The sequence below is a fragment of the Seriola lalandi genome, unplaced genomic scaffold (genome assembly GCF_002814215.2).
Source record: "Seriola lalandi dorsalis isolate HSWRI2012SDOR001 ecotype SW California unplaced genomic scaffold, Sedor1 jcf7180002054898, whole genome shotgun sequence".
In the NCBI taxonomy this organism is placed as follows: Eukaryota; Metazoa; Chordata; class Actinopteri; order Carangiformes; family Carangidae; genus Seriola; species Seriola lalandi.
Window position 1 is genome coordinate 4,465,533 of NW_019525450.1, and position 4,532 is coordinate 4,470,064.

The following is a 4,532-nucleotide window of genomic DNA, read 5'->3' on the forward strand; positions in this document are numbered from 1 at the left end:
CGTCAGAGGGCGCGGCCATTTTGTGATCACCGTCAAATTTGACACAATGAAGCAGGAAGTCAGATGACTTTACCATAAAATTAAAAGCGACCAAAAGTTAAAAAAAGACTACAAAAACAATGTTGTTGTTGTTGTTGTTGTCGTTGTTGTTGTCGTTGTTGTTGTTGTTGTTGTTGTTGTTGTTGTGCAGGGTAATGTGGTTGGTCTATGGAGTGGATATTGAGTTCTCTTTTTGTGCATGCAGCCTCCATTAGCATAAACTAAGGGTAGGCCTTACTGAGAGAATTAATTTATAAAACAGGTAAGATTTTATTATTAATCTTATCACAGATAGCTTATTATACTCCATTATTATTAATAGCAGTAGATTAGTCTTTAATGCATTAGCCTGTTTAATCACAACCTGATCCTGAACAGGTGGCGGTTGTTAGGACTCGTTTCTCTTGTTGCGGGACAGTTTTGTGAGAGGGAATGTTCCCTCCCTTTTTATTTGTTTTCCCCAGTTTTACGGGCGGTTTGAATTGTCTGAAGATGACGGTTCAATACTGTATCTGAGCAGGCTGGTGCTGAGACAGGTTAACTTCATTTACAGTTGTGTTTTCTCTCATTTGAAACATATCCGCCGTTGGAGATGGCGCCAGCAACGGTTTGAAAAAACGTCCTGGGGGTACCGTTGGTGACAAAATCTAGTCAGTTCACTGTCATGCTGAGGGTCCTCCATAATGGTTTTATTTTGTAAAATATTAACAGGAAGTGTGCAGTCCGTAAATCCGTTGGGATTAACTATTGGTTGGGAGGAGGGCGGCGTGTTTCCACCGGGGACAGCCCTGTTAAACGGAGCGGTAGCACGGACGGACGCCTTCACCGTGTATCGAAACACTTAAAGCAAAATCGAAAGAAGAAGAAGAAGAAGAAGAGCCGAAGAAACTTGACTAGGTATGTTTGACTATCTTGTTTTTTGTTTGTTTTAGCCAAAAAAAGAACATGATTTAAAGTTTGAATTTTTCATAAAATATGTGGCTCTGAAGTTAACTGTAGACTGTTTCATCTTATTTATCATAGGGTGATATGTGCTGCGTTGTCGGTGGTTTGTCCAGCAATTGTAGGACTGTCTGGTGTTTGTTATGGCTATTGCCTTTGTTCGTGTTTTTACAGCACTGAAATGAAGTCATATATGAAGGGAGAATCATTATAAATGTTCCTCTGATGTTACTGAAGCACCTGAAGTGCCTCAGTCCCGATATATTTGTTTAAAGGATCTAACTTGGTGGTGTTTTCTCTACCCACTGATACAGTACCAGGTTTCCGTGTTAAACACGCTACATGATTAAAGTAACTGTTTGTCGTGAGGATTGAGTTAAAGGATAATTCAGCCTCTGTGGAGTTGTTTCTCGTGTGTCTAACGGCTTGCAGGGTTAAGTCGCAGTTAAAAAGCTCTTTGCAGACTGAATCATGTTCAGCACCGCGGACAGCTCCGGAGCAATCTGACGTACACCGACGCAACTGAACGACAGGCTGCAAAAATATTGACCGACAATAACACGCCTTAAATGCGAAACTTTGTCTCAAAAGTTCTGATTTTCGTAAAATGAGAAGGAAAAAATTTCTAACTCTTGGTACTGTGTAGGACGTTTGTCTGGTTGTGAATGAGGCAGGTCACTTCAAGAAATTATAATTTGATCTGGTCTGGAAACAAGTGAAATTAATCTATCTATCTATCTATCTATCTATCTATCTATCTATCTATCTATCTATCTATCTATCTATCTATTATGATAATGCATTAGTAGTATAGAGTAAACTCTCAGCTGGAATCCCAAATTGATGTTGTTGTTTTGTTGCTGAGGACACCAAGAGTCAAACGTTTTGCTCCTGTGTCTCCAGTGGCGACTTTAGTGATAACGGCTTATTTCACAAATTATTCATAGTCAGTGAAACCAGACAATAAAGTCATGTGACTACATCACTGTGTGTGAACTGATGCAGTTGTGAAGATGTGTGAGGTGTAATGTGATGTGTATATACAGGAATAACACTGCACCAAGTTGAGATTGAATGTGGTTAAATAATTTTAGTGAAAACTGTGTTATTCTAGAAATGCATGTGTGCCTCCATTCCAGGAAAAAAGAGTGTTATACAAACTCTTGGCCCTCCCTGCTTCCCATCCTGCCTTTGTACCTGTTTTAATGTCAGTGAGGACAAAGAGCTCAGGCCAACTCTACTAAGTAGATCAACACGTGTGTGTGTGTGTGTGTGTGTGTGTGTGTGTGTGTGTGTATGTGTGTGTGTGTGTGTAGTCTTTGGCAGCCTGGTGTTGTTTGTAATCAGGAGCAAACACATAGATATTTCAATTAGGGCAGGAAATGACCATAAAGCAAACAACATACACTGGTATCCAACCAAAACATGTCCAACCACCCTTCATTTCTGCGCATTCCCTTTGTAATCTGTGCTGTGATTTTGTTTTTGCTTTAGTTTCATAGAAGTGATTTGTTGTGGAAGAAGTTGGAACATAAAAACTGTAAAATGTGATGAGCTCTGTTATGTGCATTTTGGCAGCAGCTTGTGAGTAACTCTACTCTAACACTCACTTTGAAAGATAATCAAACAGGGTCCTATTTTGTTCTAAACATCTGGCCAGAGGCTGGGAAGCCGCTCCACCACTAACCACACACTACTTGGTTGGTAGGTGAAATCGTGATTTGAGCTGTTTCATGTGTTTTTACTGATTCTCTACAGCTTAGATGGTACGATGAACCAGGGCACACAAATAATCGGTTACATGGTGAGAAAATGGTTCCGGCTCAGCTCACAGAAATCTGCCCCCCTTCCCCTTCCCCTCCCGTCAACACCCGTCACTCACCACTTCACACACACACGCGCACACACTTGTCCCTTTCAAACCACATTCACACATTGTTGCTCGTTCATCTTGTTCTTTTTGTTCCAGTCTTCTTGTTGAATTTCAATGTGATCAGCTATAAAAATGCCAGATGGCAGAAAAACATTAATATCCAAGAATGCACTGTGATCACAATTTTCTTTTTCAGTGCATGTTGCTCACTTATTAGGTTTAGACAATAAAATGAGCAGAGAGATTGAATTTGCTGTCCATTCTTGGCAACTGTTGCCTCTTCTACCCTGAGGTATTTTCATATACAGACTTGTTTCGGATGTGTATGTTTATGTTTAGATGACATGTCATTTGTCAACATAGACTTAGAATGACTTATAAATAGACTTATAAATGTCACAGTTTGTCGTCTCGAGTTAATTCTGTCTTTTCTGGGAGGAGGTGTTTTTGGAAGTCCTGCAGGATGTTTTGGTCTCGCCCACATGCTGTGTATTAAGAGCTGAGTCATTTGTGCTGCTTACAGAGGAGCATGCTCGAGTTGCATGACTTCGGACTCAACTTGACTCGAAGAGACTTGCAACTGACTTCAACACCAATGACTTCACTTGGACCTCAGTCCCATGACTTGACGTCTCCATTTCCATGATCACAGGTGCTTTGTACAACCCACCAGCAGCAGCCAATCACATTGCACAACCTGGAGGGAAGTTGCGTTTGGCTGTGCACACCAGCACACGGAAAAATAATGAATCTTTTAGGATTTGAAATACAAAATTTAGGATTTCAGCCCTGACTCTGGACTTCATAGCCTTGACTTGAGACTTACTTGTATCTTGCAAAACAATGGACCTCATTCAGAAATTTCTTAAAAAGAAATTTCCTCTTAAAACCCACCCACGCACTTTTTACAAAGATTCTGACATTCACCAATGTTTTCTTATTAGGGATTTGTTCTTAGGTGAGAACAGAATCTACGCACACTAAAGAGTATTCTTATGCAAAATTGAATGCTGACATGTTTGAGCAAAATAAGCAGTTATTGTGTTTTCTTCTGTTCTACATTTACATAATATTAGCTATATTATTTAAATTACAATAATATTTTTGTCATTTATAATATTAAAAATTATATTGTTATTTTACAAAGCATTATGGTCTCTTAAAATGAGTGAATGCTACTTAACACTGATTTTGATTCCAGGGCTCTTTCTTTAGAGTTTAGTTTCAGCATTTTCTCAGCTTTCCCTTACAGTGTCTCTCTGTGACGTCTGTCTGTGTCTGCACACAACCCCTCAGTCTCACGCCCTTTTAAGGACATTTTCGGGCGTTTACCTATGCTAACTAGGGCCAACTGGCACACGCTTTCAGTTTACGAGGAGATTGGCATTGATCAATCTGAGAACACAGTTTTAAGGTTTAAGAACACGTTAATGAATCTGACGTAGAGTTTTCTTAAGAACAACTTAAGAACGAATTAAAGAAAATACTTAAGCAGATATTGGAGCAATGTTCAGCGAGGATCCATGTTTTGTTAGTATCTTGCATGTGCATGAGGACTGTGCTGACAACCATCTGGGCGACATGATGCACATTTCTGCTGTTGGTGTTCAGTCTATAAACCATTATTTAGAGGGATGTGAGCATAGTTTCTGGCAGTGGCAGTCATATATGTGCTTGT

General features: G+C 39.8%; 1 protein-coding gene across 2 annotated transcripts in view; it reads left to right on the forward strand.

The window, feature by feature from the left end:
• The first annotated feature begins 815 nt into the window (after nt 1-815).
• Nucleotides 816-4,532, forward strand: part of LOC111672289 (synaptosomal-associated protein 25-A-like) — a 38,928-nt gene continuing 35,211 nt past the window's right edge. The window contains exon 1 of one of the 2 annotated variants that reach the window (XM_023429685.2): nt 816-936. The gene's annotated coding sequence lies outside the window, so the exon portion shown is untranslated. The remainder of the gene's footprint in view (nt 937-4,532) is intronic. The other variant, XM_023429684.2, reaches the window with a different exon arrangement.